This window comes from Nelumbo nucifera, chromosome 7 (genome assembly GCF_055504915.1).
Source record: "Nelumbo nucifera cultivar China Antique chromosome 7, China Antique-T2T, whole genome shotgun sequence".
In the NCBI taxonomy this organism is placed as follows: Eukaryota; Viridiplantae; Streptophyta; class Magnoliopsida; order Proteales; family Nelumbonaceae; genus Nelumbo; species Nelumbo nucifera.
The window spans coordinates 26238294-26262725 of NC_142655.1; the positions used below are offsets into that span (position 1 = coordinate 26238294).

General features: G+C 37.0%; 1 long non-coding RNA gene across 1 annotated transcript; it reads left to right on the plus strand.

Annotated features, from left to right (window-relative positions):
- The first annotated feature begins 4857 nt into the window (after positions 1 to 4857).
- On the plus strand, positions 4858 to 8358 carry LOC104593431 (uncharacterized). Its single transcript, XR_016078725.1, has 5 exons — positions 4858 to 5504; positions 5587 to 5691; positions 7072 to 7227; positions 7327 to 7404; positions 8192 to 8358. It is a non-coding gene; the product is annotated as an uncharacterized LOC104593431 (long non-coding RNA).
- Positions 8359 to 24432: the final 16074 nt, after the last annotated feature.

Genomic DNA, 24432 nt, shown 5'->3' on the forward strand with positions numbered 1-24432 from the left:
ATGAGGCAGATCCTGGTTTCTCGAGGGATTCTGGGGCTGACTATCACGGGGGACGGAGAGGTCCTGTCTCGAGTTTGCACCTCGAACCCCGAACTGGTTATCTGCTCGTGAGCCATCATTCTCTTGCTGTGAGTGTCGGGGCGGATTCAGTTGACTATCCCCAGACCTATTTCTGAGATTTCCTTGCGAGGCCGGTGGAGTGTGTTGATCGTCTCTCCTCCCTCGGGGTGAGACCTGACTCTTGAGAGGAATCAGTGCTTGTGAGGTCTCTTCGCCCTGATGGGGGGATCGGTTGATGTTCTGGTTAATCCCAAGGCGACTCGGGTTCTGACCATGATGGGGCCTTGGGTGCCGAGGTGGGACTGGTTGTTGGCTTGGCTGTAGTGGAGGGAACTAGTGTTGGTATTGCTGGTAGAAGTAATAATGCCGGTACTGTTGAAACTGCTGGACTATTGCATTTGGATCTAAATGGCCCAGACGCATTGAACGAGGTCATGGAACTAGGAACTCCCCACTCCGGGAGGAACCACGGAGGGCTCAGAGAAAGTTGTGCCAACCATTGGGGGAAGTGGGGCGCTCACCTGTGCAGTGCTCGGAGGTGCAGTTAGCGATGGGACTCCAGACGCTATGAACGGAATGGTGAACTGTCTGATGTACACCGTAGGAGCTTGGGGAGAGGTTGGTTGCTGGGCTTGCCCCCCGGTGGTGTTCATCTCGATGCTTTTCCCGGTGTGGGTGGAGGATGCCATTGAAGTTGAAGTTGAGCTGAAGCTGCAAAGAGGTAGGAATGACCTTTCGATCGAATTCCCACAGATTGCGCCAATTGATGGTGCGCGATCTAACTACTCCTAGCTGGAGGATGATCTAGACTCTAGGTAGACGGCGAGTTGGATCGGTCTGCAAAGCAATCTATCGGAAAACCCGGGATAGCTAACCCAGCGAGGTCGCTTTGATTAAGTCAATAAGTATGTTGTAAATGCGAGTTGAATGCTAGAGAGTATGGTAATCACGAGTACCTTTGCCTTGAGGTTCCTGTCTTTATATACTGGAGTAGTCGTGGGTCTCACGAAATAGCTCTGGGATCTCCGGGGTGTGGAGATAAGGTTCGTTCTACTTTTGAAGGAGCGATACGTAGATAAGGTTTATCATTTCACCTCCGACTCTGGCAGAGTCGGGACGAGTTCTCATCATTATCTCGGAAAAGTCGGGATCTATTAGCTCATCGTGATCTCAAGAAACTTGGGATCTGTTGGAGAGGCCTCTGGAGTCGGTTACATTGCGATTCGGGTCATTAGCTCCGAGCTGGTACTTTGATTCTTTAGTCTCGAACTGGATTGAACGCCGAGGTGCCTCTACCTCGAGGTGGGTTTTGGGCCGAAGTGGCTGAATACCTGAGCTCTAAATATTGCAAAGTAGGCTCACCATACTGAGCTGTCATCCCTTGATCAGATCGCGCCCATGTATCCCCTTCTTGCTAGGTCGTGCCAAATTACCCTTTATCAACACCCCTCCTATAATCATTTTGGCAGCTGCAAACATTTTATTAACAAAGAATGGAGATGTTAAGGTATGCCTTTTTGTCTAAACAAAGCCAAAATCATTAATCCTGGCTGGCATGGAAAAATTATATGATGTTTATCATGGATGATTCTAGTTTCTTAATCTTATTTCTAAAGTGTGTAACTGGTTGCTGATTTTGGTGTTTCTGCACAACTAACAAGGACAATCTTGAGAAGAAAGGTCATGCTATTTCCATGCTTTGATAACAGTATTGGAGTTTTCTATATCTATTTTATTTATGATAAGATGGGAATGTTTAATAATTTATATGTAGCAGTCAACTCTTTGTACTAATAAATTTAAGATCTGGCAGACATTTGTAGGAACACCATTCTGGATGGCTCCAGAAGTAATTCAAAATTCAGATGGATGCAACGTGAAGGTAAGTGTCAGAAGGGTTGCCTATTTTATTTGCTTCACGGAACCTTGGTCCACTTGTTTCATGCATTTGGATTCTACTTGATGCAGGCTGATATCTGGTATTTGGGGATAACTGCAATTGAGATGGCCAAAGGGAAACCTCCACTTGTAGATCTCCACCCAATGTGGGTTATTTTCATCATTCCTCGAGAAAACCCCCCTCAGGTTTGTTTTCTTTGATGTATCAAATAGACTGCTGCTGTTGTTTAACTTTAGAAAATGAATCTTTGTTTTTTTTTTTTTTTGGCCATATAACCATTCCGACTTTCCGAGGTAGTTTGGGATTAAGGCTTTGTTGAGTAGAGTTACTTTTTCCATATGGAAAAGTCATTTTTCATTGTTTTGAAGGGTGGTGATTTTGTTTGTGTTGTGCAGCTGGATGAACATTTTTCCCATCCTATGAAAGAATTTGTTTCCCTGTGTTTGAAGAAGGTGCCTTCTGAGGTATCTAATTATACTTTTCAATATGTTTTTTGTTTTTTTGTTGAAAAGTTTTAGGTGCAGTGGGAATGGCTGGGACTCTGGGTTGGCTTGGTATAATTTGGACACATATATTATGGTTGTGCCATGCATGTTGGACACATATATTATGGTCTGGGGCTCATGTATGTTACTGTAAATCTGTAATGGGTGTATTAAAGTCTTCCAATCTTTTGGCCTAGTGGAACCACGTCAATAAGCAACTCTATTTTTTATCATATATTAACTAGATAACATGTCTACGAAGTTTTTTTTATGGATAATGAAACCTTGTTAAATGCTCATACATTATTAAGGTGTAATCTAAAATTCTAATTTTATATCTTTTACCGTCTTCATTTCAAAGACCAACTGCTAAGGAACTTCTAAAGCATCGTTTTATCAAGAATGCTAGAAAAAGCCTCAGGCTATTGGAAAGAATAAGGTGAATGAGTTCTGATGAGAGCGGATTTGATCCTCCAATGACATTATGACACCTGATACCTTATGACAATTAGATGTAGTCTGGCACCTTACAGACAGTTCACCACCAAGCAACTCGGTATCTCACAGGCAGCTTGCCAATAGGCAGTTCGCCACCAAGCAGCTTGGCACCTTACGGGCAACTGACTTCCAAGCAGCTCGGCACCTTACAGGCAGCTTGCCACCAAGTAGCTTGGCACTTACAGGCAGCTCGCCACCAAGCAGCTCGGCACCTCACAGGCAACTCGCCACCAAGCAGCTCGGCACCTCACAAGCATATCGCCACCATGCAGCCTGGCACCTTACGGGCAGCTCGCTTCCAAGCAGTTCGGCACCTTCATAGGCAGCTCGTCACCAAGCAGCTTGGCACCTTACGGGAAGGTTGGCACCTCACAGACAGCTCGCCACCAAGCAGCCTGGCACCTTACGGGCAGCTCGGCACCTCACAGGCAGCTCACCACCTAGCAGCCTGGCACCTTACAGATAGCTCGGCACCTCATAGGCAACTCGCCACCAAGCAGCTTGGCACTTACAGGCAGCTCAACACCTCACAGGCAGCTCGCCACCATGCAGCTTGGCACCTTACGGGCAGCTCACTTCCAAGTCAGACTGACCACCGCATGACAACCCCGAGGAGCTCACCACCATACCCCACATTTTATGGGATTATGACTTGTAACAGCTATATTAGCTCACCCACTCCCCGATTCAAGTGGAAATGGGCAACCTTACCGGTTGGTGGCGTTATCCCCAACTAACATGAAAACAAATCTCATCACAGCAGGAATCCAGGAACTGCTCCACTTCAGCTTCTGAGTTATCAGCCACTTGAGAGCAAACGAAATAACGAGTTACTTAGCACAAAAAACTAATACATGACCAGGAATCGTTACATCAAGTTCTTTTGCAATTAGTGATTTCCAACCTATCCACGGCTGCTCTTAAATTTTTTTGTTTTATGTTATTTTCTTCCAAGTTTTCTAGGTTTATAAAAGTGGAGAAGCAAAACCCACTTTCTCTACATGGAAGGCATGGCAATATGGAATGCCTGCTTTACTTCTTTGGCTCTTTTTCTTCATAATAAAAGTTTCTATAAATATAATTAATACCCTCAACAGATTTTTAATTGATGATAATATGCAACATCTACTTAGTTATTAATATGGGTCCAAATTGTTGGTATGGTGGGTAATCGGGTCCACTTTGATAAACCCTAGATTTGAGAAAGAATTTGGATGCATGACTACATGCCAATTAAGGGTGGGTGGGTATGGAATTAAAAATTAAAACAGAGAAGCAAGTTTTTCTTCATCTATTTTTTGCCTCTTTAAAAAAGAAGAAAAAACACCTTTTTCTATTTCTAAAGTATGGTCTGAGAAAACGTTTTCATAAAATGGTTAATCAATCATTGAGTGTTTTTAGAAAAAAATAAATTTCAGACCACATGATGCTGATGTGGCACCATTTTAGAAAAATCGGCATTGATGCCAAACACCTATTAAAAAGAACTAAATAATAAATAAAACAGACAAGCATCAAACATCATGTGCCCACGATCCTCGATAAGTTCTTTTTTTAGGCATCCTCAGTACAAAGTTCTAGGAAAGACACGAAAAGGTGAGAGCCTGAGATTTGAGGAAAAGGAGCAATCACCATAGAGATGATGCCATTTTGTGTGGGTTTATGCCCATGGCCGACCTCACTCTTGGCTGCACAAAAATAAGGATTTTGTGCACTTTTCACTTTGCACTGTGGAGTGCCGACTACCGAGTGCCACTGCTTGTTCATGGTTCCTCAATGTCAAAAAGTACTGCATCTAGGCACCACGTTTCAGGCTTTTCATGCATTTTTCATAGTTCTTACACGTATAGACACACACACTCTCTCTCTCTCTGTCTTGATTTATAAGAAGGGATGAGGTGATGTGTTCAAAAATCAAAACTCTAGAGTAGAAAATTGAGAGGAAGAGAACTATCAAGTAGCAACTACTTGAGATCATAGTAAAAAAGTTGAGAAAAAATGTAAAAACTGCATCTGTTTGCCATATTTTTTGTTTTTGGAAATTAATGGTCATTGGGCTTGATGCAAAGGCTCCTCCCAAGAAAAGCTTTGGATTGCAAATTTGCAATAAGTAACCTTGGGTTCTGTAGAGTTTTTATTTGCTCTTGTTTGAAAATTTTAATTTTCTTTCAAATTATATTTTATCCAAGTTTTAGCTAATAACTAAGAACTTCTGTGAAAAAGCTTATCTCCTTTATTTTGCTCTGTTGGAAGATTTATTACCTACTTTGATTGCTCACCTGCTTAGATTTGCCATTCCATTTACTTCTCCATATAGGAAGTTTTCACTTTTCGATTTTCAGTTTTTAATTGTCATCTTCTCCCTCCCATTGGCTTGCAGGTTTTATTTACAGTAAAAAAAGAACACAGGCGTCCCTATCAAATGGCTTGCTAAGCCTACTTCTTCACACGACTAGAAGTTAGAAAACCTTACTGGGTTTTCAACTCCAAAGTCCAGATTGGGAATCCAGGAGAAGTCTTTGAGTGCATCACTTGAAGATAGTGCAACAAACCTTGCAGAGGTTGTTATCTTTTCTATGCTATGCACAATCTATTTTGTGTAATAGTTTAGGTAAATAGCTCTCCATCTGGTATGTGTTTCAGGCAAAGGCTGCTATTCAAGGTGTATTAAGGAAATCAAATGCACGGGAGAGGTCTGTACTGGGCAAACTCAATAAAGATTGGCAAGGAAGTAAAATAACAAAGGAGGTAATATTTATTAGCAAGATTGGAACCACCAGTTCACTATTTCGCTTTCAGCTAGTGAATTAATATGATTCAGATTAATCTGTTCATAGATTTTACCTGTGGCATGTAATGAAGGCAATAAAAATTGTTTAGGCTGGTCTTCTTTGTCTTCTTCGACCAACAGTTTCAATACTAATAGATGCTTTGGTTCTAGGGAATTTGGTCTGGCATGCTTTGTGGCACGGCATTGCAAATATTGATACTCTTGTTAGTCATCTAGAAAACCAATTGGAACAAGGAGGTCATATTTATTAACTACATAATATGCACACAAATTGTTTATGAATGATATATGAGGAATAAAAATAGGTTTTGTCATAAAATCTTGGGCTACCAAGCTTGAGAGCACAGATTTGAGTCTGAGAAGTGAGAACCTCTTTGTTCACCAAAACAAAATCAAAGGTTGGGTCTGTAATCCAGTCCACCTCTCCCAAGACTCCACATAGATGCATGCAGTCTTACCCCTACACACACAGAGAGGCTGTTTCCAAGATTTGAACCCTGGTCACCCAGGTCACAATGGAGAAAACCAATCGTTGTGCCAAGCTCCACCCTCTAATGGCCTTTTTCTATATGAGGAACAAAATAGTAATATGTTAATAACAGTAACAGCAGTCATCAACAAAGTCAAAACCCTTGGAAAATCTAATAATTCAATTCAACTTGATCAAATGTTTGAAACTAACCCATACCTGCCACTTCAAACGGGTACTCCAAACATAGGGGAGAGTGAAATCATCAATGTCCTGAAAATCGGAGAGAGATTGAACAAGAAAGCTATTTGGTTCCCAATTGAATACCATTTAGCTGTTTTGAAGCTATAACTTCTCCAGAACTGGGCTTCCCAGTATCCAATTTTCTGGGTTCAATATGTCTGACCTGATTTTTGAAACATCAGTGGGCAAATGAAAGGGATTTCATGTGTTGTGATATCCCTAGTCCCTACTATATTTATCACCCAACTTAGAGGGAATACCATCATATCAGCCCATTATAAGGGGTTTCCTTGCCAACACTTTGATGTTTTTAAATGATCCAACAGATTGCTTATCTAGTGTCATTATAAGGGGTACCATCTATTGCTTTCTCTTTGTTAGAAAGGACCTTTTTCCTACCATTTCATTGTGTTTTTTCTATACTTCATGCATCTAGGAAATATAATATAGTCATAAAGAAGGTACTTGCTATTGATGAATCAATTTTTTGTCTAAGTGGTTCCGGGTGTCACCTAATTGTTGTTCCAAGGTACCATGTGTCACAATATCATTGGAGGGCCAAATCCGCCCTCATCAGCTATCATTCAAAATGGCTTAAAATACCTGTTCTGTTCCGTTCTTGTAGGTCAACAGATCCTGCAAGTTTGGGCACAATTAAAGTTGGCATCTCAGAAAGGAATTGGAGACATGTCAGGATGAGTTTGAGAATGAAAAGAACATGCTTGGGGGTCATTTGGGTGAGAAAGCAGCAGAGGATCTAAAACAGAGAATTATTGAGCATGTAATTGGCTTGTGCACATCCAGTTATATGGCATATTATTTTTCAAGATTTTATGATTTTAGATATTCAAATTAATTTAGTTGACATATATGCTTTCAGAACATATTAGTCGTGTCAAAATATTACTCTAGGATCACATTGAAGAGACTTGCAGAGCTGCTGTATCTCACTCTCCAGGTTTGTTACCCACATAGCTCTTAAGTTTTTTTGGTAGATTTAATTCCTTTAATTTTGTAGATTTTCTTTCATTTATCGAAAAGGTGTCTTCAGTTTCTGTATTCTCATCTTATACATTCATCTTGAGGTCATTTTGGTAAATATACTTCATTGTGAAGAGCTCTTTTCCGAGGTGCCCTTCTGGCTGTACATACTTCATTGGGTACATGAAAAAAAAAAAAAGATAAGACTTGTGGTGTAGGTTGTGAAGGAGAAAAGTCCCTATAGGGTATATGTTCTACGTAAAGAAGAAAAGGATTCAATCTTGATATAGGGAAAATAGAAGGATTTCATATCTGAAATATTGAAGAAAGAGTGGTGAAATAGAAAAAAAAATAAAACAACTCCATGAACCCCAGTTTGTTGACATCACATAAGCTTTTTTATATTGGCAACTGGTAAACTTCTATTGATGATAGTGAAATATGTAAATAGGGTCATATAAGCACAAGGATACAGATAGCACCACTTTTAAATGGGTAGATTGGGTTCATTATTTGAAATATTTTACATTTTTTATCTATTAAATCCAGACCAATCATCCTAATGTGCTTTTATGTGCTACAAATCTGATTACATTAACTCTGTCATGCCATAGAGGTTTCAATTTGATTTGGTTAATTTACTAGTTGCATAATTCATTTATTGATATGAGAATGCTAAATTAGGATGCCTCCTTGAATGTCTTGTTTTTTATACATTTTTTATGGTTATCTCATTTACTAATTTATATGTTTTTGATTTACAGGTTCATCAATTACGCTAAGTGGATTTGCTTTTGAAGATGAACCTTATTCGATAAATTGAATTTTTTAAAGTCCTTGTATTTTTATATGTCAAATGGATATTGTATGTGAACAGTTTGATTTGGATATTAATTAATATATTTTGTTTTAAATTGCATTTTTTATTTAAGTTTCTTAACTTAACTTTTCATTTTTTAAATTGCATTTTTTTATTTGTTAAGCATGTATTAAAGTGATGAATTAATAAAAAAGTGTATGTACCAACAAATATTGGAATTAACCTGGCATAAACATTAAAAAATGTATCTATATCTAAGCTGGCGGTCATGAAACTGCTAGATTAGCCATAAACCAAACCAAACTGGCGGTCTGAACCGCCGCCTAAGGAAGTAAATGATGTTGGACTAAACCAAACCAGCCACCCCAAACCGGCCACCAAAGGCGGCAATCTCTTGTATCTAAGGCAGCGGTTTTGATCTAGGCTGGCAGCTACTTAGACGGCAGACCAATGATCGCCGCCTTGGATCTTAGACTGTTTTTCTTGTAGTGAAAATTAGTTAATAATAGCAATGAAGAAGTAGATCGATCCTAAGAAGGAAAAGGAGGAAGAGGAGGCAAGGAAGCAGAGCATGGGCGGTGGATTTTGAAAAAGAAGAAGAGGAAATGAGAGAGAGATCTATGATGACCTGGCCAGAGTAATGCAGGTCGGACCTTTGGAGTTCAACCACCGACCTACAGAAGGTTTGAAGGAGGGAGTGACGAGAGAGAGGAGAAAGAGGGTTGGAAACTTCAATTGGGGGTTTGAGAGGGGTTTTTTCATCATTTTTCTTTTTATTGTTTTAACCAGCTGGAATGGGAATCTAATTCTTGGGGGGTGGGTCGGGAATGGTCATTCCCTCAAATGGGGGATTGTCATTCTAACGCAGCGTGAAAGCAATGAGAATCGGAGCTGGCTATGCAAGCACCGGGCGTTCACTAGCACCTAGCGAATAACACCGATTTCTCTAGGAGAGAGAAAAGGTGGCGAAAACTCAAAGAAGAAAACTCAAGAAAATCTGAAAATCTAAAGTATGAATTGATTAATAATTCTGGGAAATAGCAGTATTTATAATACATTGAGAAATTATAAAAGAACTAGGAAAAAAAAATTAGATTTGATCTAAACATCTCAAACTTGTAGATTGGATCGAACTCTTCTTGACTTGATCTCCCCCGTCCGATCTCCCTTGATCTTATCCATGCATGAATCTTGGATTATTTAGAATTCTTGAATTCTTTATGAGTCTAGGATTCTTTGAATTCTTGATGAGTCTTGGATTCTTGATGAGTCTTGAATTCTTGAATTCTTGATGGATCTTGAATTCTTGAATTATCTTGGGATAATCTTGAATTCTTGAATTATCTTGGATTCTTGAATTCTTTATGTATCTTGAATTCCTGAATTATCTTGGATTCTTTGAGTTCTTTGGCTTATCTTGAATTCTTCCCATGAGATGTCGCCCATATGATGAGATGGGCCTCCCTGATGAGATGGGGCTCCATCATTCTCCCCCACTTGGAAAAGACTCGACCCCGAGTCGTGGCTAGGATATGCGAGGGTCGTCTCTGGTAGGTAGCGATGACAGTCAGCAAGTATTAAAGCACTAGGAAATTGTGTAGTAGCTTCCCCTGAGAAATTGTTAACATAAATTGCAGACGCTCTCTTATCACATATACGGTCGGCAGACCAACATGGATGAAGTGTTTTGGCCGCTTGCTCAACATCAATTCCCTTCCCCGATTCTGTCATCCAATAAAGGGCTTGGTTCTGATACGGCTTTAGACCACACATGAGTGTTTTTGGGGGATCCATTTCCTCTAGATTGTATGTATCTGCAGTACCGACAAGCTTATTTAGAGTTGACTTTGAGATAACTTGTTTATCGTTACTTTGCTCAGGATGTTGGCCCCCCTTTCTTCGTTTCAAAAGAGGCAAGAGTGTTGCAGTTTCATCTGAATCACCCTCTAGGCTTAAGGAACATTTTCGCTTGTCAAGATCCTTCGGGATAACTTCTACCTTCTGATATGGCTTAATTTTCAGCAATTTGAAAAGAGCTGGAAGAGGACAAAGAGTAGAATCGAAGTATGAAGGAACTTCTAACTTCCATGAAGACTTATCACCCTCAATGAAAATGGAACCGTGAATGTGAAAGCTTACACATAGTACGATTTCTTGCATCAAACTAAGGTCTTCTGGCGTAGCTACACATCGACCACAAACCTTAACCTTTGAAGAATTTACAAGGGGAATTATGATTCTAGTACCAAGAACAAAATCAATGTGATGCTGTATATCTCGCATGGGTGGGAGTTCATGTGGTAACTCATCTGGAACTGCATCATGGAACTCATCAAGTAGTCCCTGCACTTCCACTAAAATTTTATTTTCCTCCAGTGTTTCATTCATATTTTTTCCCTTCAACAAATGTACCTCGTGGGTATCCTTACATTCTTTCATAAATTCAGCATGATGATGGGTAATAGTAAGAAAATTTCTCTCATTGGCTTTTGGGGCCTTAGGAATATTCTCTTCAGCCATGGGTAACAAAGTGTAACGTATACCCTCTTTTTCAAGCTGGTAGGTATTCATCCTACCCATGTGCCTTGCATCTGTATCAAATTGCCAAGGCCTATCCAACAAAATATGGCAAGCATCCATGTCTACAATATCACAATATACTTCATCATTGTACTTACCAATAGAAAAGGGTACCTTGCAGCGTTCCTCCACTCGTACGCCGCCTCCTTCCTTAATCCACCCAATTGTATATGGGTTTGGATGTTTTTCAAGAAGTAATTGTAACCTTTGTATGACATCCCTGCAAATAATATTTTCTTGACTGCCACTATCAATAATTAAATCAAATAATTTACCCTTGACAGTACATCTAGTACGAAACAATCTGTGCCTTTGAGAAGTATCTTTATTTTTCTGGGACAACATTAATTTTCTCACAACACAGGTATACTCTTCATGTTCGTATGGACCCTCTTCATCTTCCCTATCAGGTCCACAGTATACTTCCTCCTCCACATCTTCTTCCTCCTCCCTTTCTACCATATTAACTGCCTTCCTCCTAGGACAGTCACTAGATCTATGTCCAACCTCATTACATTTAAAGCATTTAATAGGAGTAGGCTTTGCATAGGAATTACTGGGTTTAGGAGGGTTTGAAGGGTTACCTTGAGTATGTCCTCCTGTAACAACCTTACCGGCGTTATCTGTACTTGTTGGGTGAGAAGGTTGAACTGTCGGGACTGATTTGTTCCTGTCGACAGTTGTCGGTCTGTTGTCGCTCCCGCTGTACCGACGATAAGTATCACTACGTGCCTTATCTTGGAACATCAATTCTACTTTCAAGGCTAGGTTCTTTGCTTCCTGCACACTAAGAACCATCTGTACACCAATTTTATCTCTGATAGACGGTCTTAAACCGCTTAGATAACGGGCTGCCTGCTGGTTATCACTTCCAGATAATTGATTTCTTTCAGCTAATCTCAAAAATTCAGATGTATATTCATTAACACTACGAGAACCCTGCGCACACCTCTGATAAGATTCAAACATATATTGTTCATAGTCAGGAGGTAAAAATCTACCTCTGATTAATTGTTTCATGCGTCTCCAGGTTCGAACAGGACCCCTTCTTTCTCTCATCCGGGTCTCTCTCATCCGTTCCCACCAAACAGATGCGCCTCTCTTTAATCGGAAAGCTACTAATTTTACCCTTCGTTCCTTTGGTATTTCCATGTAATCAAAGAACCTATCGACTTCTGTGATCCAATCCAAAAGTCCCTCTATACCAAGATCTCCACTAAAAGTAGGAATATCTACCTTGAGTTTAAATTCATCATTATTCCTACGAGGGTTGAAATTACCTTGATTGTGCCAATTTCTACCATTTCTGTCGTTGCCGGGAAGAACTTGAGCACCACCAAATTTGAAATCGTCATCACTATCGTAGTCAAGAACTGGGCGTCGGGACGCAATAGCGACGGGTGGTCTGTCGTGGTCGTCTCCTGCGATCTGCTATGGATTTTCCCGGATTCGTGGGACAACCTCCTGTAACAAGGTTTGCAGTTGTTCAGTCACCTCTGCCAACTGCCGTTCGATGTTACGTGTGGTTGTACGTTGCTCTTCGATTGCTCTCCAAACAGCTGAGAACCCCTGATCTCCGTCACGGGGTGGGTTGCGACTGCTACCGTCTAGGTTGGGCATGACTGGGCGAATTCCCTGCTCTGATACCACCTGACGCAGCGTGGAAGCAATGAGAACCGGAGCTGGCTATGCAAGCATCGGGCGTTCACTAGCACCTAGCGAATAACACCGATTTCTCTAGGAGAGAGAAAAGGTGGCGAAAACTCAAAGAAGAAAACTCAAGAAAATCTGAAAATCTAAAGTATGAATTGATTAATAATTCTGGGAAATAGCAGTATTTATAATACATTGAGAAATTATAAAAGAACTAGGAAAAAAATTAGATTTGATCTAAACATCTCAAACTTGTAGATTGGATCGAACTCTTCTTGACTTGATCTCCCCCGTCCGATCTCCCTTGATCTTATCAATGCATGAATCTTGGATTATTTAGAATTCTTGAATTCTTGATGAGTCTTGGATTCTTTGAATTCTTGATGAGTCTTGGATTCTTTGAATTCTTGATGAGTCTTGAATTCTTGATGGATCTTGAATTCTTGAATTTTGATAATTCTTGAATTATCTTGGGATAATCTCGAATTCTTGAATTATCTTAGATTCTTGAATTCTTGATGTATCTTGAATTCCTGAATTATCTTGGATTCTTTGAGTTCTTTGGCTTATCTTGAATTCTTCCCATGAGTTGTTGCCCATATGATGAGATGGGCCTCCATCATTATTCCGTTTAAAATGGAAATCAGATTCCGATTCCGCCCAACCAAACATCTAGAAATTCCGATTCCAGACCCTTATTCCTGTGAACCAAACAGACCCTTAATTCTTATTCCAAAAACCCATCATCAATTCCCACGAGGAGGAGCAAATTGATTCCAATTTACAACTTATCTTCAGGTTTCCCTAGCCGTCTCTCTTGATCAAGCACCGGGGGCCTTGCTCTATCCCGCAAAGCTCATCACTGAGTTGTATCAAGTCATCGACGATGCCGGATCTGAAATATGCTTTGAGCGCCAGTGTTATTACTGAAACAACATCAATCCTATTCGATCTGCTGATCCCTTATGCATAATTGGTGCACTGGTGACACTTTTACATAATTAGTGAATCTATAAAAACAGTACAAACCAAATCTTTGTTACTTTCTTTGCCCATCTAGGTGAGTTTCTTGTGATTCATGTAACAAGGTTAAAAGTATCGGAAATGCAACATGTATTGAAAATACAATTTTAAGAGATGTATTAAGATATATTTTAAATTCCCATAGATATGGATGAAAAATTAAGATATGCATAAATATATTAGGAAACTCAAATAAATTATAAAAAATATATTAATAATAATAATAACTACAGCTTTTATATAATTGTAAATATAAGTCATTTACTTATTCAAATGTAAAAAGCCATAATTTAATAATTTATGTAAAGTTTAAGATATCAAGACACAATTAGTAACCATTGAAAAAGTAATGGAATAACTAAAATGTTTGTGTATGTATAGTGTATATATATATATATATATATATATATATATATATATATATATATATAATGCATATAATCATAGTAAATATATGGGTGTGGCCTAATGGTGAACTTATAATTGTTAAAACCAAATGACAAAGGTTTAAATCTTTCTATTGCTAAAGCTTGTAATTTTTATACTAATAAAATGAAGTTAATGAGAGAGGATCATTAATTAACAAAGTTAACGAAAGAGAATTCGAATTAGGTGCTAAAATTAAAATTAAAATTTCAAATTATGTCTGAAAGTGCGAAAGTAATTACCTAATTAATGATAGAAAAAAATTAGGCTTAAATCCATATCTATATATTAAAATGGAATGTGCCCAGCATTCACTTTCCTAATTCTTGCGGCAAATCTGGTGGAATCTGGCTCGGCTGGAACAAAGCCATTTCATACCATTCTAATCATGTGGTGCATGCCTCTATTGCAAATCACCAGGTGCGTATTCAGTGGGATTTAGTCTGGGATGAAGTTTTACAAGTGGCTTCTACTATCTCACATCCTTGGTGCCTTTTGGGTGATCTAAATGCTATTTCTAACAAAGAAGAGAAAAAATCAAGAAATTCAATAATATGACAGAGCTTTGTGTTTTAATTGATCTCGGCTTTAGAGGTCAGCCGTTCACTTGCTCCAACAGAATACAATCAGGACTAATCCTTGAACGCCTTGACAGAGGTCTTTGTTCCACCTCTTGGCTTGAAAATTTCCCTCACACTCGTGTGAAGCAGCTAACTACGGGAAGAAGTGATCATCGGCCGATTGCAATCTATACCTCTTCTTTCAAGAAGTTCAATAGAAAAAATATTAGATTTGAAGCAGCCTGGACTAAGATTTCTGATTTCAATACCATGGTTAGTCAATTCTGGAATGAATCTTCTACCAATTTCAGAGACAAATGTGTAAACTGTAAACATAAGTTGTTTGATTGGAGCAGCTTGAATCAACCTAATTTCAAACAGAGAATCAAAGAAATTGAATTGTATCTTAACACATCTCAACTGGATGTGGCTGAGTCGTCCAAATTAAGGGGTGAACTTGAAAATCTTCTTGAGGCTGAGGAAATTTATTGGAAACAAAGGGCACACGTTGATTGGCTTCAAAAAGGAGATAGGCAAACAAAATTTTTCCATATTTCTGTAACAAATAGAAGTAGATCCAATGGAATTCACTGGTTTCGCAATGTTAACGGGGATTGGACTTCAGATCCTACAATTATCTTAAACAAGGTTCAAAGTATCGATACAATATGCCCCGTATCAGATATATCGTATCGTATCTTTTGGTTTCGATACATCTATTTACAGATGTTTCAGGACCCTCATTTATTTCAATAAAAAAGACTTGAAAAACATTCCAGAAATCAAGTTTGAAAAATAAAAAACTAAAGAAAACATTAAGCAGTTAATTTTTAGCACCGATACGCCCCTGTCGATACACAATACTTTGAAACTTGACCTCAAATACAATCAGAGATTCATTTCAGCAGTTTTTCACTTCTTCAAATCATGATTTCTCCTCTTGTGACTCAAGTCTCATACCTGTACAAATCACAGAAGATATTAATTCTATACTCTATACTCTATACTCTATAGAATCCTTTTTATAGAAGAGGTTAAGACAGCTCTCTTTGCTATTGGGCCTCTTAAAGCACCGGACCCGGACGGTATGCATGCCTTCTTCTATCAGCATTGTTGGGCATGGGCAGAATTAGGAGGGGACCTCACTCATTTTGTGCAAGAAGCTTTTCAAAACCCTGAACTGATTGAAAGTATTGATGATACTACTCTGGTCTTAATTCCTAAGAAGGATGGGGAGGAACCAGTTACTGACCTCAGACCCATTGGTCTTACAAACGTGCCTTATAAGGTTATAGCGAAGATAATAGCCCTCCGGCTACGAAATTACATGGACTCCCTCATCACCCCATTCCAAAATGCCTTCTCACCTGGTAGATAAATTCATGACAACAAGGTGATTGCTTAAGAGGTTCTGCATTAAATGAAAAAAGCAAGGAATAAAGTCGGTAATTTTATGCTCAAAGTTGACTTATCTAAGGCTTACGACAGTGTGCAATGGGATTTCCTATTGTGGAGTCTTCAGTGTAGGGGTTTCTCTACTCAGTTCTGTGATCTTATTAAGGCTTGTATTTCTACAACATCGTTCTCAATTCTGTTGAATGGAGATTTGGGAACTTCCTTCAAACCTGAAAGAGGTTTAAGACAGGGCTGCCCCCTTTCCCCGAATCTCTTCATCCTCTATATGGATGTCTTTTCTCGTTGCCTCCATAAGCATTTGGAAAATGGATCCTTATGTGGGGTCAAAGTAGCTCGCAACTGCTCAAAACTTAACCATTTGTTCTTTGCCAAGGACATTTTAATTTTTGGTCGAAGCTCTGAAGAGGAAATCAATACTGTGAAGAACAACATTCTTCAATTTAGTGCCTGGTCAGGTCAGGAGCTTAACCTTGCTAAATCATGGAAAGGCTTCCACTTGGTAATTTGATGTAGATAAATGCAAAAATAAACTCAAATCTTGGAAGCCCCATTGTCTATCTCATGTAGGGAGAGAAGTCTTAGTCAAATCGGAGAAGTACACACAGGCCCATTGCAGATCTACAACATTTTAAAATGTCAATTACCCCCACCCTATGCACTAATGCCTGCCCATGAATTGGCATCAATTCCGAGTTGGAACTTACCCCAATTGTACTTTTTGACTATGAATTCTGATCTTGGGCTGAAGCATCATTCTCCCAAATAAAATCCACAATTACAGCTATACCCTCTTACTTCATGGCAACCCATCTATTTCCAAAAGCCACTTGCTCGAAAATCAACTCAGTTGCCAGGGATTTCTGGTGGGGTTTCTCTGCTGGAACTCGTCATATCTATTTACAAGGGTGGGACAAATTCTTATTGAGGAAAGAAAATGGAGGTCTCGGTATTCATGATATAACCACTAAAAATAAGGTTCTCATCATGAAATTATCCTGGAGATTTCTAACAAAACCCCACAGACTTTGGGCCCAAATCCTCTTCCATAAATACATTGGCACTCAAAAATCCTTTTGGAATGCTGAGAAGAAAAAGACAGATTCACTTCTTTGGCGAGGAATGTTGGATTCTAGAAAGGATTTACTTAAGGGAGTCAGATGGTTAGAAGATCAATGTCTTCAATGATCCGTGGATTCCTAAAGTCATACCTTTGCATAATTCTGAGCTCCAAAATCTGAAAGTTGCTGCTTTGTTAAACAAAGAACAGGGTTGAGGGAATAGGGAAGTTATCTCTTCCCTATTTGAGGAAAGGATAGCAAATCAGATTTCAAGTGTTGATGTACCACCGTATTCCAAAAGCGGGCAGGATAGACTCTGTTGGACTCTCACACCTCATGGCAATTTCACTTGTGCTTCAGGCTATAAGCTCCTAACTAGTCAATGGGCTACATCAACGACACTGATTTGCTTTTGCTGAGGTAACTTGGAAAGATTTCTGGAACTTCAAAGAAGTCACACCTCGAATCGTAAGCTTTCTATGGAGATGCATCAAAGGAATTTTACCAGTTAGAGTCTCCTTGGCTAAATTTACTCATAAGATCGAAAAAGTTTGTGCCCTCTGTATGCAAGAAGATGAAGATATTGAGCACCTCTTTCTAAGTAGGAAGATCAGTGTGGTTTGGTTCCTCTTTATCCATTCATTTTGATGCCCACCCAGATTGGAGACCAGAACACTGGGTGAATTAATGTGGTGCTTATGGAAGGCAAGGTGCAGTAAAATCATGGAAGGAGTGGGTTGACCTGGCAAAAGTTGATCCAACCCGTGAACCTGACCCAACCCAACCCGAAAAAACAGGGTTAGGGTCTCATATTTAGCTACTTGAATGTGAGAATGACCCAACCTGATCCACCCTGGAAAAAACTGGATTGGGTTGGGTCCTGGGTCAACCCGCTAACCCAATTGTCAAGTCTAATTGGGACTATTTATGCATTGTTAGAAGTTTTCACTCTTTAATTTTTTCTATTTAATCTTTACTCTTTAAATTATTAAATGTTCAAGTTTTTTTATTTTATATTTGGAATTTTAAGGTTAATTCTTTTAATTTTGGCATTTTCATATAATTTTTCTTTATTTATTTTAAATTTCAATTATTTTTTGGGATAACCCGAATTGACACATAGGTAAACCCTAACCTGAACATTTAGAATTAAGGTCTAGCATTTGATAACCCAACCCGAAATTCAATTCAACCCAAAGTGTCTTGACCCAACTCGAACCTGACTCACCCATGACCCAACCCAATTGCCAAGTCTAATTTGAACCCTTATAAAGTCATCAAGGAGGCCCAAGCCCTTACATACCAGCTAGCACAATTTTTTGAAATAGTATGAAAATACTGCTAGGTCCACCTCCTCGGTTATGCCACAATCCAATTCTATTAGTTGGACTCCTCCTCCTGCCCCGACAATCAAAATTAATGTAGACGGTGCTTCAGATGAGATCTGCTCTGGGATCTGAATTATTATTAGAGATCATCGGGGGAGCTTCTGTTCGGACGTGTTATTAAAGAAGCCAAAATAGATCCAGAAGTGTACGCCCTGTTAAATCCTTGAAGGAGACGCACAGGTGAGACCCGAAATTCAATTAGACATCTAATCATTGAAGGAGACGCACAGAAGACAGTGTATGCCCTGTTAAAATCCTCAGTCAGAGGTTCCTTGGTGAATTCACCCTTTCATCGCTGATTGCAGAGGTCTTCTGCTTGACTTTTCAAATGCCTCAGTCTCCACTTCGATGACAGGCAACAAAGTGGCTCATTTCTTAGCCAAGCATGGTCTATCCCTCCAAATTTTATTCTGCCTGTACTAAGATCAGATCTGATCCAATGAAATGCCTACTCATGCCATTAATTTTTATGCTAACAAAACAAATTTAATGTGAGAGGATTATTAATTAATGAAATTAATGAGAGGGAATTCGTTCAAATTCAAATTTAAAATTATACATTAAAATATATAAGAAATTAACTAATTAATGAGAGAGAGAGAGAGAGTTTAGACTTAAATCTAATCTATATATTAAAGCAAAATGCACCAAGTTAACACTTTCCTACTTTCTCGTGTTTCTGAAAGGCACATATCTTTTTCTAATTCTCTCCTCTCCATTACTCCATTAATTGCCTAGAATTCATCAACTTTATTTCAATCTATATTCATTTCAATTTAACTATATTTTTATATACATTACATGCATTTATATTAAACCATAATTATTAAATAAAAAATAATTATATTGAAATGGAAATATTCAATGATATATTATTAGGAAAAATAATCTACACCCACTTAAAAATAATTAATTAAGTAATTTACATTTTAGAATAAATATTATTTAATTCAGTCAATAGATAAAACCATTGTTTTAAAAACCAACTTGGAGACTAAATAGTTTTTCCCTCTAAGTCATGGATCAAAAGTTAAATTGTCTAGATTGGACAAGTCAAATCATGACACATCATTTATGTGTATATGTATAATATGATATAATATAATTACATTTTGTGTGTATGTTTGTTTTTATATCCAACTTGTATTTTTTATTTTAATTTTAATGTTTATATATAAAAAGTGACAGAATTGAAATTTGAGTCCACAAAATTAATTTTTTTTGTATAGTGGAGTTGAAAAAATCACCAAAAAAACTAAAATAATAAAAAAGACATCCCCAATTAGACAATTGAGCACAAAGTTAAGTCATCCATAAGTTTTCAATACACTATATATTGTAACCCATGACCCAATGACTAGGTCAAAATGGGTCAATGATTCAATCTCCTAAGTCAAATGAGTTTTGACCTCAACAGTTTTTGACAAAATATAAAGTTTTAGGAGACCTATAATTAGAAATATGGCTGAGTGATGGTTCAAATTGTTTTACTGTCCAAGTCAATGACAAGTTGAAAACAGTGAATAAAACATCATAAAAATTATAACCCATTAATATTTCTTTTGAAAATAATAAAAATTAATTAACCATAGTAAAAAATAAGTTATTAAGTTACTTAAATAAAATGAAAATAATTATTGAATACTATTATTGATAAAAATAAATTTATTGAAATACTAAAAATTAATTAATTAATAAAAAATTAATAAGATAAATTAAAAACTAATATCCATTTAAAATTAATACAAAACTATCTAACAATTATTAGTTTTATAATTAATTTTCACTAACTAACTTAAATTCCATTGGAAAAATAAAAAAATGAATATTGTTATTTAAATTTAATGAGGATTAATGAAAAGAAAAAGTAATAAAAAATTATTAACATTAAATATATTTTAATTAATTTAAAATCCACTTAATTTATATTTAAAAATAGGGAAATTATAAAAATTACCTTGGATTTCCTAACAATCCTATGAAGCTCCCCTATGTTTTGACCTTAACAAAAACTAGGGTTGTCAATGCTTAAGTCCGAGTCAGGTCTAGGTAGAACCAGTCCCAAAATGATAATTAATTGAGATAAAATCATAAGCCTAGAACCATCCTGTTTAATAGTCAGGTTTATCGGGTCTAGACCTGATTGTACTTAATCTGTATTTATTTTTTTAATAAATTATAATTTAAAATTTGATAATATAACCTTAATAAAAATGATAGAAAATACTAAATTATTTATGTTTTAATAAATTAAACATTTTTTACTAATATTATCTACCAATTTTACCATTTCAAATGTAAAAATTTGGTAAAAATTAAGAAAATATTATATATTTAATAAATAATTGGTTTCAAGTCTACATCGGCATGGAATAAGAAAGAACTAGAATGGACTCAATTATTAATTGGGATTTGGGACAAAATCATGGAACCATAACTGCTATAATCAGTTTACCTTGTTTGGGTCCATCGGGTAGACCTGACCCATTGATAGCCCTAACTAAAACCTCTCATGTTATTTTGAAAAAAAAAGTGTAAATACCTTCCTTTTATTAGCATTGATGTAGTGCATTAAATTTTTAAATACCAAATTTACCCTTAATCAACATCATTCAATGTAAATTTACTAAAATACCTTAAAAAAAGATTTGCTTCATTTTTCTTCACTCTAGTCTTTTTACCTTACTTCACCCAAGAAGAGTAGATCTACTCTTTAGGCTACATTTGGAAATGATGCAAATATGTAGAGTGTAAAATGGTCCATTGCAAAGTTGGGTTAGTTTTGCATGGACAAATTTACCTTTTTACCAAACAAACTTTTAGCTGTAATGGATGCAAACACTAATTCCAATAAATCATATGCCTTTTTTTTTATCAAAAACCCACTTCAGTGCAAATTTACTTCTTTTTTATTGATGTACTTTTACATCTTATTATCAATGTAAATATGCATTGGTCTATCATTTGTCAATGCATAAATATAATGTTGCGAAACACAGGCAAAAGTGAACCAAAGTGCAAATTTACCCTGAACCGGGATTTACACTCTATTTGCATCGTTTCCAAACACAGCCTTCAAAGTTGTGAGGCAAAACAAATTAGTAGAGGGTAAAGATTGATCCTTTAAATTTTGTATGGTAACACTTTAACATTGATAAGGGTATTTTTGTAAATTCAATTGCTCTTTTGTTCAAAAAAATATAGGGGTCAAAACAAAAGGCAAAGCCAAACTAAAAGCAGAAATGCATAGTTAGACAAAAATCTTCTCTAAAAAGACCAAACTTTTCCAATGAGCGGACTGTTATGTTAAATTCCCTCATGATCCATCTCTAGGGAGCTAACATATCTACAACTAGGTCCCTAGCCTCATTGAGTAGATTCTCTAGCTGCCATGGGACCTTGGAAGCTAGCCACCTAATTATATTTGCAGAATCTCTCTCAATCATAAATGAATTTAACCCTAGTTGTCCATCTATTCGAAGATCAATGAGCAAGGCTAGGATCTCTACCTTTGTGGAACTTTCAATCTCAATAGGCCCACTAAAAGCCCAAAAGGTCCCACCTCTAATTGGCCAAAAAACTCCCCCTAACCAACCAAACTAGGGTTACCCAAGGAGCTACCGTCAAATTTGAGAACAATGCCATCTGTGTCAAGTAGGGGTGGTCTACTAAGAGTGCAGGGTGGGGGGAAGGAGACCCGATCTGCTCCTCACACAAGGCACCTCACACCGACCTCACATGCACATCCTACCATGCATTGGGAACATCTCCCGTACTTATAAGTTATTATTCATGGGAGATGTTCCCAATGCATGGTGGATGTGCCTGTGAGGCGCCCATGTGTAAGGAGTAGATCCCATTCGGGGGGAAAAAAGGGGATGAATGCAAGTAGATGACAACTAGGTTCTTTTTCATTTATTCCATACTAATTCCCATGAACTTACTACTAGAAGCCCAAAAATTACAATGGTTCACTATGTCATTAAGAATCTCCTCGAAAGATCTATTTTTATTCTCAAAAATGTGCAGATTGCAGTCTTCCCAAATGGTCCACATGATAGCTTGAGAAACAAAATTCCAATATAATTTCCCTCTCTTTCCTAAGCCTCCACACTACAATTCAAATTACAGGCATGATGCAAACTAACCTAATTCAAATTTAAAAGAAGAAATAAAAGCTAGACCTTTTTGCTCACACTGCAATACACTAAAAGTGACTTGCTAAAGTGTGAGTACTCCAAATTCCCTAGTCTAACTGATTGGGTGAGATGCAAACATCAAAAAGCAAGGACTTTAAATTATAAGAGTCCAAATTTTCCTGGTCTCTAAGGGTTCACCACCAATTGAATGTCGAAGAGACAATTGAGTTGGAATTTGACTTAAAGCTTGAAGTCATGCTTCTAGGGTTAAGGGAAATTGATGAAAAAGACAAGTGAATTGCAAGGCTAAAGGACTACTACCCCACCACAAATCTGTCCAAAATTTAACTTGGGACCTATTACTTATTTGAGTGTATGATGTGGTTAAAAAACAATGGATAGAGGTTATTTATACATTTCTAGATTGAATGAGCTCAGACTCTAGTCTACTGGGGTGGAGGCTTCTATCCCATCCATTGGAATGTAACCTTAGTCCAAAGAATGTCTTTCTTATTTGGAAACAAAAATATAGGGGAAAATAAGATTTATTTTTACTAATATTGATAGTGGAATACACTACAATTGACCCAAAAGTAAATTGGTTTTTTCGTCTATGCAAGTGGTGGGGCAATGTTAAAGCACCTAGGTCATATGGGTTATTCCATGATGTTATAATTAAATAATAAAATTAAAAAAAAAGATAGGAATACAATAAATTATTAAAAATAGAAAAAATATAGCTAACATTATGTATTCACCATATCAAGAATATAAATATGATAAATAAAAAATATTTTTATTAATGATGGAAATAGAATGGAAAATCAATGTAAAAAGAAAGCTAATATTTGACTTGTGACCCCACCAATTAGGTCAAATAGTTCAATGGTTCAAATAGTTGGGTCACTATATTGTTAATTGAGCTAATGGCTTCTTATGAGTAAGTAATTTGATCATAAATGGACCAAAAAAACTAGTGTGATTGGTTAATTGGTTGATTTGATCATAAGATAAAAAACACCAATGAAAAACCATTATTCTAAAAATTGAATGAAACCACATTTCCCTCTTAATCAAACAAGTGAACTTTTGATGTCATAAATTAAATAAAAAATAAAAAATATAAAAACATTATAAATTTTAGAAGAAAATAAGTATGTTTTTAATATTATTTATTCATCAAATTAAATAAAAATATGTCTAAAAATGAAAATTATTGTGAATAATGATGGAGATAACAAGAATACCAAAAAGAAAAAAAAAATAAATGTATCAGCCATAGATCGTTGACTTGGTCAATTAGATCATTGGTTTCACCAATACACACTATGCTTTGATTACTTATCTTTCTTACATGGGTTTTGGTAAGAACACTAAGGGCTTGTTCGTTTCCTCTTAACTCTTATTTTTTAAGAGGAATCTTTTAACTTTAAGAGAAAAATGATTGTTCGTTTTTTCTTATCTCTTAAAGTGTAACCGTACAACCTTTTATATTCCAATGATACCCCCAAAAAGACAAACAAAAACTCTCATGTATGAGGTCAAAAGGGATATTTGATAATTTAAAAAATTTAGAATTCATAACAACATTCTTTGCATTCAAAGTTCAGAGGAAACAAAAGTTCACCAATACCAATATACCTCTTAATGTAATTATTGTACTCCAGATGTCAAACTTCAGAACAAACGAACATACTTTAAATTATTATTATTGTCGTTGTTTATTTTCTTTTTTTTTTGGTTATTGTATTGTTATTATTATTGTCATTTGAAATGTGCACATTTACTGGTTAACGAAATGAATGAGAGAGAGGGGACTTGAAACGAATCAAGTGTACTGGGCTGTATGCCCATATCGGCTGATACAGACCCAAAATAGCTCGATATGGGCCCGTATATATGTTCGATACATACAAAAATAAATAGACTATTTCTACACATT